General features: G+C 47.9%; 1 long non-coding RNA gene across 1 annotated transcript in view; it reads left to right on the plus strand.

The window, feature by feature from the left end:
- Positions 1-442: 442 nt before the first annotated feature.
- Positions 443-12,525, plus strand: part of LOC132009914 (uncharacterized) — a 38,237-nt gene continuing 26,154 nt past the window's right edge. Inside the window, exons 1-5 of the long non-coding RNA XR_009402094.1 lie at positions 443-600; positions 7,346-7,569; positions 8,677-8,752; positions 8,853-8,990; positions 10,398-10,519. This is a non-coding gene — a long non-coding RNA (uncharacterized LOC132009914). The remainder of the gene's footprint in view (positions 601-7,345; positions 7,570-8,676; positions 8,753-8,852; positions 8,991-10,397; positions 10,520-12,525) is intronic.

Here is a 12,525-nt window from a genome sequence, read left to right on the forward strand (position 1 = left end):
TTGGGTGCCAGCCACACTGACCCTGTGGGCTCCTGGAAGGGGTCTGCTCCTGCCCTGGGGCCTTGGCAGCTGGGCCTCCCTCTGTGCACAGGACCCCTACTCCCCACCCAGCACGGCTGATTTTCACTCTCCCTTGAGGCCCGGCTCAAAATCCACAGTTCAGTCATCTTTCCTTGACCTCTGATAACTAGGTCAATTGCACCCTCCAGACCCCCTCCTTGTCAGCATCCAGTTCAATCCTGTCTGCTCCTTATCTCTGGGATAAACAGTTTAGTGGATCAGTCCAACCAGCTTCTTGCTTGTGACTGAGCCCTGTGCAGGCACCATTCCACAGTGACTGAGCCTATCATTTCCCTTAGAGTCAAATCAGGTGGCCTGACTGCGCTGCTCACGTGACAAGCTGTGGCACACTTGCCTTCTGTAAGGGCACCAGGTGCAGGGCCAACACCCTGGTGGCTGGAAAACCACAAGCAGCAGGCAGGGGTGGCTTTGCTTCTAGCTGCTCTGTGAGGAGGTTGGTGTGCTGCCCGGCCTGGGATGACTGCACTCCCAAGACCGCAGGCTTCTCCTCGGGGAGCGCTTCAGCACTAAATAAACCAGGTGTGTGTGGGTTCTGGGACTTCTGCAGGGGAGAGAGAGAGCAGCTTTTTTTCTGGTGAAAGTGAGTCCTTTCCCGCTTTGTCTTGTCCCGCGCAAGGCTAATCTTGTGAATCCTCCCTCCCTTCCTCAGCATCCAGGGCACTCCCATCAGTCCCTTCTCTTCCAACACCCTCCTGCTCTGCCCCTCTAATTGGCTCTGTATCTCTGTCATGTAAACAACCCTCCTCCTCAGTCTTTAAACAAAGCTCTTCCTCACCCTCCCCAACTGCTCTCCTACCTAACCGCCCCCTCCCGCTCCGTGTTTCAGACTTGCTCACAGTTAGAGCCCATGGTGGCTACTGCATCAGGGAGGAGAATGGTCTGGAGCCCAAGACTCTCCTATCCCAGAGCGCTACCGCCTTTCTGTCTGCCAGGGGGCAGACGCCAGCCCCCAGATCTTTGCCCCGCCCACACCCTGGAGTGCCATTGTAGGGGAGGCTCCCCGCTACACACAGCTTCCTCTTCCCAACCCATGATGCACGGCTAAGGGAGAGAAGCAGCTTGCCCGGGTGGGGCAGGGAGTTGTCACATACTAAATTGCCCTGTAAAAAGATCATGTCCCTTTTGCTCCCACCAGGAAAAAATTAGACCAGTTTTCCCACCTCTTCCCCAACACTCAGTACTATCTCCTAAAGATAGTACTTTAAATCAACCTTATAAACCTTGCCCAGTCTGATGGTGAAAAATGAGAGCCTCCTCTTCTGTTTGACTCTTCCTGATAGTCCATTTCATACATTTAACTTAGAAGCAAATAGTCTTACGGAGTTTATGTGGAAAGGAATCTTCCCCATCATTCCCTCTTTCCTAGGGACAATTCCTTGCAACTCTTTTAGCTAATTATTTTGATACCTATGTCTGTATTTCCTCAGAACAAGCTAGCACTTGGATTTTCAGTTCTAGGCTGGCTAGGGGTAGCTGTTTCTGCCTGTCCTGCCCTGCCCCCCTCATCTCCTCAATGTGTTCTCCCACGTCAGGGCTTCTCCCGATCGATCTCACCTTCCTGAAGCATTTGCTCCAGGAATCTTCTAGACTGGCCTGGCTCCCAGCTGTCCTACCGGGACCTCTCTGTTTTCCTGGTCGTCTCTCACAGTTGACTCCCTGATTTTGCTGTGGCCCATCCTCCAGCCACTTTCTGAGAAAGGCGGCCTTGGAGATAAACTTTGACCTCTTGTGTGTCTTGGAGTATAGTGACTACATCCCCACCATCTACATTTTGCCTAGGTTTAAAACTCTAAGCTAGAAAAAAACTTCCCATTAGAATTTTGAAAGCCCTGCTCTCTTTCCTTCCAGGCTTCAGGACCTGTATTGGAGCATGAAGCCGTTCTAGTTCCAAAACCTTTGTATTTGTTTTCTCTGGGGACTGTAGGGTTTTCTTTGTCCCCAACATCCTGAAATTCCCCGATCGTTACTTGGTGTAGGTCTGTTTTCATCTATTTGCTGGATCCTTGGTGGGTCCCAGGCCCTCTAGAAAACTATCCTTCAGGTTCTGGGAAATTTTCTTGATTCGTGTCTTTGATAAACTCTCTTCCAGTTTCTATTCTGTTTCTAGAATCCCTGTCATTCAGATGTTAGATCTCCAGTGACCCTTTCATTTCCTTACTTTCTCTCCCATTCTGAACTTTTATAATTTTGCTCAGTTTTCTGGGGAGACTTCTCTCACTTTATCTTCCAGCCCTTCTGCTTTTCATTTTAGCTAGCCTATTTAATTTGCAAGCTTCTTGCTCTGAGAGTTTTGTTTTGTTTTGTTTTTTAAATAGCATCCTGTTTATATTTTAAGAAAACAGTCTTACCTCTCTGAGGAGATTACTTTTCTGAGTTTCTTTTCCCCCTCTACGTTGTCTTTGATGTCTGACTCTCATGCTTTAGTTCTTAGTCTTTGAGGTAGCAGAGATATCTGACATTATAATACATAATAAATAATATCTTGTGTGTGACTGGCTTTTCTCTGAAGCCTAACGAAACTTGGTTGCTGGCTTATAGTTAGGAGTGGGCACCAGAGAGTGGGCCAGAAGTCCTGAGACTGTGAGTAGGCTTCGGGTGATGGCTGGACCTTGTCTTTGAGGGACAACTAGCATTACTACCTTTGGATTTTTCCTTTTGGCCTGGGCATGGTTTCCAGAGAAGGCTCTTCCATTCTCCTGCCCCAAGGGGAAAGGGTAGCATGCAGGGAACTGAAAGAAGGTGAGAGTTGGAGTCTGGGAAGAATGCAAACATCTGTTTACTACCCAACTCTGCTTCCTTTTCAGTGCAGAGAAGAAAATCCAGTCTCCTCTGCTTGGGGAGAGAGAGGTATCTCTGTTCCAACTACCTGCCAGAGAGAGTCTTCGAAGACATAACTGATCTTCTGCTTTAGCCCCTACCTTATTCCACTTCCACACCACCTCCAACTTCACCCGATGCCAGAAACTTGAGATCCTCTCTGAGGCTCTCCAGTGGCCTTGTGGCTTAGGACTCAGCTCCTTGTCTTCCTCCGCCGCTTGGGGTTCAGAGACTGCATGGCCTCCTGCTTTCTCATTCCCACCCCTCCTTCCTGTCTCCTCTCTTGTGATCCTTGTTCTTGCAGACGGATGCCTTTCTGAGACCCTTTATCCTTGTCTAAGTGGGGATGGGGAGAGGGCACTAGCAAATATATACTTTCAACCTGCTGCGCAGCCCATTCCTTTCAGTTGCATTTACTTCAACACCTTTTTAGAAGCTGTTGACCTCTCCTTTCCTATCCCACCTCTGTGACGTTTTTTGTTTTGAATTGCAGTGGCTATAACTATCGTCACCATGCTTTATAGTTCATCCCTAAGACTTACTAATTTTATAACTGGAAATGTGTACCTTTTGGCCCCCTTCCTCCATTTTACAACCCCACCCCCACTCTGCCTCTGGCATCCACCAGTCTGTTCCCTGTTTCTGTGAGCTTGGCTTTGTTTGGTGTGGTTTTTAGATTCTGCACAGAAGTGAGATCATACAGTATTTTTTCTTTCTCAGGCTTTTTTCACTTAGTGTCATGACCTCAAAATCTATCCATGTTATTGCAAATGGCAAGATTTTATTCTTTTTTTTTTTTTAAGATTTTATTCTTTTTTATGGCTGAATAAGGTTCCTGTGTGTGTGTGTGTGTGTGTGTGTGTGTGTATACACATGCCACATCTTTATCCATTCATCCATCAGTGGCTTCTTCCATATCTTGACTATTGTAAACAACATGGCGGTGAACATGGGAGTACAGATGTCATTTTGAGTCAATTTCTTTGTTTCCCTTGGATAAACCCCCAGAAGTGGAATTGCTGGATCATATGGTAGTTAAGTCTATTATCTACTTGGAGTTAATTTTTGTGTGTGACGTAAGATAGTGGTTTAGTTTCATTCTTTTGTATGTGGCTGTCCTGTTTTCCCAGTACTATTTATTGAAGAGACTGTCCCTACCCCCATTGTATGTTCTTGACCCCTTTGTTGTAAATTAATTGACTATCAGTGCATGGGCTTATTCCTAGGCTCTCTATTCCATGGATCTATGTGTCTGCTTTTATTCCAATACTGTACTATTTTTATTAATGTAGCTTGATAATACAGTTTGAAATCAGGGAGTGTGATGCCTCCAGCTTTGTTCTTTCTCAAATTTGCTTTGTCTATTTGGCTTTTTTGTGTTTCCATGAAAATTTAGGATTTTTTATTCTCTGAAAAATGCCATTGGAATTTTTCTAGGGCTTGCATTAAATTTGCAGATTGTGGTACGTAGTATGGACATTTTAAGAATATCTATTTTCCGATACACAAGCACTTTTTTCAACCCACAAATGGCTTTTGTTTTGGGTTTTCCCGCATTTCTCAATGAACTCGAATCTTCTTATTCAATAGTGAGAACTTCTATTCCCCACCCCCCATCACCAGGCATCATTTCTATCTGCCCCAATTTTACTTGAGAGGGAGAATTTTTCTTGGGTGGTCCAAGCTTCCCCATCCTCTGTGCAGTAGGGCTGAATCCAGGCCACGTGGGCACTGAGGCCTACAGGTACAAAGCATGGTGTGGGTTTATCTGGTCCATTTCCTGCTGGGCCCCTCTGCTCTCATCGCCAGGCTTTATTGCCTCTGGTGTCCATGGACACGTCTATTTAAACACCTGCATTCTCACCTGGCTCCTGTTCATAGTCTAATTCTGTTCTACATCCCAGTCTCACGTCTTCAGGTGTGCATGATGAATCCCAGCACATCTCCGCTGCCTAGAGGACAGCCGATTGCTCCCTCTGCTGGGCCCTGTGTCTGCACCCCTCTCATGACTGCCTTCATGTCCTTCCTGCTCTACTGGGGGGTGGAGGTGACCACAGCTGTCCTCTTCCCTCCAGTTTGTCCTGCTGGCTGGTCCCTCAGAATGTGTCCTGGGGAGAAGGGAACAGTATAGAACACCCTGTTTCTTTGTCCTCTGACTTTTCCTTACTGTAGCCCTTGGAATTTATTCTGAGGAAGGTAGGAGTGGGGCAAAGTATGTCAGTCATCTATTGCAAAATAATGATGTGGGACAAGAACAACACAGCTCCTCCTGCGTAGCACACAGCAAATGTCTCCTAGCTTACAAACCAACCAGGTTCTGCTCACCTCTGCTCTGCTCCCAGCTGGGGTCCGGCAGGCCCTGCCATTCAGGTAGCCTAGTTCTTCCCAGTGGTTAGTGTGCATGAGAATTGGCTGGAGAGTGTACTCAGCCCCAGATCCCGGGCTATGTCACCCAAGATTCAGTGGGACTGAATCCACCTCTCCTGGGCTCACACACATCTGCAGGTCCATGGGCTCAGGGCTGACCCATAACCAGTGCGGTGTCTTAGCTCTTGTGCTCATTCTCTTACCCTCCCTCAGCATGTTCTCAGGGCAATCACAGAGGCTCTGCCCAGACTGAAAGAACCCATCTGAAACCTCTGATCATATTGCCTGTGTCCCTTGATCCTGGAGCCTGAGTGGGTCACCTGGGGTGGGGCTACAGGGAGAGGGAAGAACTGAGGTCTTGAATGCAATCAGCTTCCCTGGGAAATGTGGAAGAAAGTTAACTGACTCACACAGAACTGGCTGTCCTTCCCAGGTTCATTGTCTTCCCCTTATTCTTGGAGTGTCTGTGGGTCCATCTCTACCCAGGCTCCATTCTGGACTCTTCCTTCAACACTTGCTTGCTAAGGACTCCAGCGTGGACTCCTAAACATAGCTGAAGCCCCCTGATTCTCTCCCTGCCCACAGCATTCCCCTAGTTTTAAGAGGTTTGCCTTTCCCCTAAGTTGCTGCTATGACCCCTCCTTTTCTTCATCCCTCTGGGCCAAAGCTCTTTCAGGCTGGTCTCTACCTGCAGGGGTGCATTTCTGAACTATGGCCCTGACCTTGGCACACTTCTGCTTATCACTTACTGACTTGCTGAGGAAGGCTTGGGGGTGGGGGAGCCTGGTCAGGGAGCGGTGGGTGTTGAGAAAGTGGAAGGGTACTTTCTCCCTTTCCAAGGAGAACCCCTTATTCTGCCCATTTCCATTATGTTCCTGACTGTTGCGAGGCTGGGGTGGGGGTAGGGAGGATTTGGAGTTCGTCTCCTCTTTTTCTTCCTTCTACCCACCCAGGTCCCTCTGGAGCCTGGCCATTAATCCTCTCAGGTTCTTGTTTTCTACACTGGGGTGGGGGCAGGGGGTTCATAAGGGTAGGAAAGAACAACTTACCTCAAAGAAATACTACATACTCCCCTAGCCCTAACTCTATCTGATACTTGTTTGTGTGGTTGGCCCTCTCCTGACGCCCCTGGTCCCTCCCCAGGCTTGCCACACACCCCTCCCTGCTCCTCTTCTTTCTCCTCCAGCCTCTGTCCACCCCACAGGAGGGGAGCCAGGAAGGCAAGCCAGCCCCATGTAACTGGGCTTGCAGAGGAACAGAAAGGGTCCCGTCCACAATAGGGGCAGCCACTATGCAGGGGAAAAAGCTATGCAGAAACACGTGCCCCAGCCTCCCAGCCCCCAGAGGAAATCCACGTGCCTCCAGCTGCCTCCAGGGAAGACGGGAAGCTTGCATGCCTATGTGACACCAGCACACAAACCCCCTGTCACCCCTGCATCAGGTACCCAGCCCCCTTGGAGTTACACATGGGTACCCCTGGGCAGTCCTGTCTGGATGGGGCTTCCCCCTCCAGCTGCCCCAGTGCCTTCAGTCTGGCCTTGGAACTTCTCCAGCTTTGATCTAGCACCTGGACACCATGACCTCCAGTGTATTTCCTTACCCCATGGGACCCCCTACCCCCATACTCAGAACCTCCAGCTTGGAGTGGGGATGTCTCTGGCCACTGTCCACTGTGGAATGGTAGATTCCTGCAGGCTCCGCCTCCCTCTGCTGTCCAGAGGGACTCCTCCCTTGGAGAGGTGCCAAGGCCTTCTTCCATCAGAAGGGGCTTCCAGGTTTAACGTCTGTGTACCTGCACCTCCCTTCAGCCCAGAACACTGCCCTCTGTCTCCTTCTCCCACTGCAGACCCTCAGCCTGATCCCTTCTGTCTCCGCTCCCCTCAGCCACCCTGCAGGGCCTGCCACCACCTCTTCCAGGGCTAATCAGTCAATCCTCCTGTTGCCGGCCCCAACCAAGGGAGAGGTATTGCATGAGGCCAAATGAGCCGTGGGTCTGCCCAGACTCTTAGGTCTGACTTCTAACGTTCTGAAGGATCTCAGACGTAAGATGCTCACTGTTCTTTTTTTTTTTTTTTTAAAGATTTTATTTATTTATTTGACAAAGAGAGATCACAAGTAGGCAGAGAAGCAGGCAGAGAGAGAGGAAGGGAAGCAGGCTCCCTGCTGAGCAGAGAGCCCGGATGCGAGACTCCAGCCCAGGACCCTGAGATCATGACCTGAGCTGAAGGCAGCGGCTTAACCCACTGAGCCACCCAGGCGCCCAATGCTCACTGTTCTTTAGCACAGCACACTCTTTTTGGCCAGGTAAGACCCCTCCACTTGTTATCTCTTTTCACTTTTATTTTCTTTCTCTGTTGCCCTTCAACCCTGCTATCTGCACCCTTTCCTCTCCCCTGCCTTTGTCATGGGCCAACACCATAGTCTGTTTGAAGCAGTTCCTCCAATATGCATGCATGTAGCCTTGTAAAGTAAGTCTTGTTTGCTTGTGTTGAGAAATTACACAAATGACCTATTATATTAACTCAAGTTTCTTTGCTCTTTAACAGGCCACACAATGTTTAGAATCCACTCACTGAGCTGTGTGTACATTTAGTTCATGGCTCAAAATTGCTCTGCTGAAGGTCCTAGTAGGGCCCTCCACCCTTGGATGAAAAAACTGACCTGGGAAGATGGGAGTTACTGGTTGGAATGGGTGTACTTAGACAAATGACTAGATCTGGGTTGGGCCGTGGGAATGGGTGATTGGGGTAAGGAAGAGATGACTGGCACTGAGAAGGACAGAGAACAGAGCTGGCTGGAAGGTCCATCTGTGCAAATGTGGGAATTACAAAGAAATAGGGCAGGAAAAGAGGGGAGGAGAGCTGCTAGGTCCCCTGCTGAACCTAAGACAAAAGGAGAGAGGACCGTGGCCAGACAGAGTCCCAGCCACGTAGTCTTATGTGACCCTCAAAGGACAGTGGCGTGGAATGAGCCGTGAGGAGAAGAGGCACCTATGGGCACATGAAGGAAGATGCTAGAAGGAACTTCAGGGGAGCAGTGCCCCCAGGAGAGCTAGGTGTCCTTTCCAGTGGTGTGGGATGTTGCATGGAGTCTCAGAAATATTCTGTGCTTTTCTGATGTGTTGGAATAGTGTTACTGACTTCTCATGGGTGGACTGCAGAAGCTAAGTGATTTACACTGTGCAGGTGTCCCTCCCATCGGACTGCCCTTGATTTCCCTGTCCTTCACTTGTCCCCCTGGAAGAGGTGAGAAACCAAGGATAGTTATTGAAGCCTAGAAATGAACTCATTTTTCAGAGACGCAAAGCATGTTTGCATCATTTTAATGTGTACTCCACACTAGTGACTGTGACCTCCCCTCTCATTTTCCTGTCTTTCTTTAAATGGAAATGGCTCTGATATTATTTCTCAGATCCTGACTTCTTGATCATAGTTCGATATCTGATGCCATCACATCTTCTGGGAAGGCATACCCAAGTATCGACATGGTGAGAGACAGATAATTTCTCCTTCATTTACAAATGTATTGACCTTTTAAAATACGTGTAACTTATAATCTTTAATTTTTTTTTAATCGTGAAATTATAGGTCTCCAGGAAGTTGCAAAGGCTGTACAGGGAGGTCCATGCACCGTTCACCCATTTTCCCCTATGGTTGCACCTTGCCTTACCCCAGAGCAACAGCAAACGGGCGACTGAGATTGTGGACATGTGGATATAGTTCCATGTGAGCGTGTCACACATGTGGCTTTCTGAAACCACCACCTCAATCAAGACATAGAACTACTGTCATGACAAAGATCACTCTTGTCCTAACTCTTCACCCCCGCACCATACAAAACACAGTTTGCATTTCTGTACCTGTAGGCACTCTTGTCCTAGCCCTTCCCTGCCCACCCCCGCACCACCATCCCTGACTCCTGGCAACTGTTAGTACATTCTCTGTCTCTATACTTCCAGCATTTCAAGAATGTTGTATAAATAGAATCATACCGTATGTGAAGCTATTAACATTTAATGTCATTATTGCTATGTTAGAGCTTAAATCTGCAATTTCGTTTTCAGTTTACTACTTGTTCCCTCTGTTTTTCATTTCTGTTTTCTTTTGCCTGCCTTCCCAAGGGTTGCTTGAACATTTATCTGTAGTGTTTTTGATTGTATCTCTCTCTCTCTCTCAGAAAGAGAGAGAGAGAGAAGAAGAGAGAGAGAGCACTTGCCAGTGGGGGCTGACGGGAGGGGAAGAGGGAAAGAGAGACTGTCATGCAGACTCCATGCCCAGTGAGGAGCCCAACATGGGCTCAATCTCATAATCCTGAGATCATGACCTGAGCTGAAATCAACTAGTCAGACTCTTAACTGACGCCACCCAGGCATCCCTAAGTGTATCTCTCTATATAGACTTTAAAAAAAAATATTTTATTTATTTATTTGACAGAGAGAGAGAGAGATCACAAGTAGGCAGGGGGGGTGGTGAAGCAGGCTCCCTGCTGAGCAGAGAGCCCGATGTGGGGCTCAATCCCAGGACCCTGAGATCATGACCTGAGCTGAAGGCAGAGGCTTTAACCCACTGAGCCACCCAGGTGCCCCTCTATATAGACTTTTAATGAAATACACATCATTTGAATTGTTTTCCTCTTACAGATTAGATGTCTTTTCTCTTTCACTGCCTTCAAGACTTTTTTTTATCTTTGTTTTTCAGTAGTTGGACTATGACGTATCTTGGTATGGATTTTTTTTTAACTTACTTCATTTGGGATCACTTATTTTCTTGAATCTGTAGGTTTCTGTCTTCTGCCAAATTTGGGGAACTTCCTGCTATTATTTTGACTCCTTTTTAAGCTCTACCCTCTCTCTCCTCTACTGGGCCTTCAGTGACCTAAATATTAGATCTTTTGTTATAGACCCACCTGTCCCTAAGATTCTGCACATTTTTTTCCCCTCACTGTTCAGACCATGTCATTTTTCTGTCTTGGAGTTTATTAACTCTTTCCTCTGTTCTCTCCGTTCTAATTTGAGCCCATCCACCGAGGTTTCTTTTTTAAAATTTCAGTTATTTTTGAGTTCCAAAATTCCCATTTGGTTCTTTTTTATATCTTCTATTTCTTTGCTGATACTTTTCTATTTCTGTTTCAAGGGTGTTTTTAATTGCTCTAACTGCAACAAGATACATTAAATGGAAACCAGGAAGAGCAAAGACAGGACTGAGTCCTAACAATGATAAAAGCTTCTCTTCGGATGGTGGCTTCCAAGGGTCAGGTAATGTCTTCTTGAGTTCAGCCTGTTGATCAAATTTTTTCATTGAGATGGAGATTCTTGTTCTTAACATGACAAGTGATTTTCGGTTATATCCTGGATATTTGGGATTATGCTGAGACTCTGGTCATAATTTAAAGCTTCTGTTTTAGCTGGCCTCCTCTGAAACCAGGCTGCTGGTGGAAAGGGGAATCACCTTATAACGGCCAGGTGTGGAAGGAGGTCCAGGTTCCCTATCTGGTCATTCTTGACAAAGGTGCCTTGCTCCCCCGCCCCCCAGGGTGGGAGCAGGTTAGGCTCTCTCTAGGCCTTCATGGATATGACCTTGCTACGCCCAGGCAGGGCACCTCCTTATAGCTAGGCAAGGGTAGAAATCTGGGCTCTCCATTGGCCTTTGCTGATGAGCTGGGGGCCATGTTTGTTTGTTGTTGTTGTTTCCCATGGTGCTCTGCTGGGGGAGGACAGTTCCTGACACCTGTGGTCTCCAGAGGCACACCTGTGTTTACCACCTTGGCAAGCCCTTGCTCTATTGTCTCTTTCACCTGAATGTAATCCTCTCCCTTTCTCTTGTATGACAGTTCTCCTTGTGTAAATTCTATCTGCTGTAGATCCGATCGCCTCAAATTCAGTTCCATTTTGCATTTGCTCACTCCGTAGTTGTACCTTCGCGCCCTTCCTTTCTGAATCCCTATGTTGAGGATATTCCCCCTTAAGAGGCGTTGCTGAGTCAGGGTTTTTTAATGACCTGAAGTCGGTTTGCATTTCTCCTCATCGTTTTCAGGGCTCAGTCCCGTGGTCGGTCGTCCTGGTTTCTATCCAATGCGTCCTGTTGCTGCTTTGCTCTCTGCTACTTTCCCCGCGGGTGCATCTCGTTTCCTTCTGCTGGTTGGTATGCTCTTCTCAGGTTTCAAGGGATAACGAGTAACCTTGAAGACCTATGTTATAGTGTCTCTCTCCCCGCCAGCTTCCTAAGCTTCTCCTCAGGCTTATCACCTGACAAGACAGTTCCTTGAGCACGCTTTCAGCCCCACCAACCTGCAGGCATCTAGACTCCATTCTGGATCTTTACAGATTGAGTGCTGTCTCTCCCTCCCTCCCCTTTTACTCTTTTAAATAAAAGTGTTAGTATGTTACCAACTCACTCCTACCCTGCCCCCCATCTCAGCACTCTCTCGCTTTATTTTTTATTTTGCTCTATTCTTCCCACGTGCTTCCCAAGGGGGTCCGTGTGGGGCGGGCCCCCTGCAGCCATGGGCTGCCCTCATGGTCAATGACCTCTCAGCCGTAATCTCAGGCTCCGTGCATCTTCTGTCAGCACGCTGAGAGTTCAGTGGACCCTTGAGCAACACAGGTTTGAACCACGTGGACTCAGGCCCAGATTTGGTGCAGTACGGTGCAGTAAATACAGTTCCCCTTCCTTGTGATTTTCTTAAGTTCTTTCTTTTTGCTACCTTACTTTATTGTGAGACTACAGTATGTAATGCATACAACATACAAAATATGGGTTGGTTGGCTCTCCTGGCTATTCCAGGCAATGGTAGGCCGTTAGTGGGTAAGTTTTTGCAGGGGGTCAGAAATTATCCACGGATTATCACCTGCGTGGGAGGTGGGTGCCCCTAACCCTGGTGTTGTTCAGGGGTCAACTGTGTTTGTTTTTCATCTTCATGCCTGCCGTGGTGGCGGGGAAGTCCTGCTTCTGGTGGGTGGGAGAGTGTTTCTCCCAGGAACCTCTAGGTAGTCTTTACCCACTTAAGGATATAAAGCTCATCGTGCGTCTGCAGGGTGGGTGTTTTCATTCCCCATTCTTCTGTTTTTCAATCTTTAATCCTAGAAAACTTGGATCGTTTCTTGGCTCGTTTTTTCCTGCTCCACTGTGTGTCTTCTGCTGAGAGCCCAGCGCTTCGGTGTTGGAATGTCTATCCTCCACATCTCTGAACTTCTCTCTTATATTTTCCAGCTCTCTCCCTCCCGCCTTCTGAGCGTGTGTTCCTCTACCTCATCTTCCGGCT

The sequence above is a fragment of the Mustela nigripes genome, chromosome 2, assembly GCF_022355385.1.
Source record: "Mustela nigripes isolate SB6536 chromosome 2, MUSNIG.SB6536, whole genome shotgun sequence".
Classification (NCBI taxonomy): Eukaryota; Metazoa; Chordata; class Mammalia; order Carnivora; family Mustelidae; genus Mustela; species Mustela nigripes.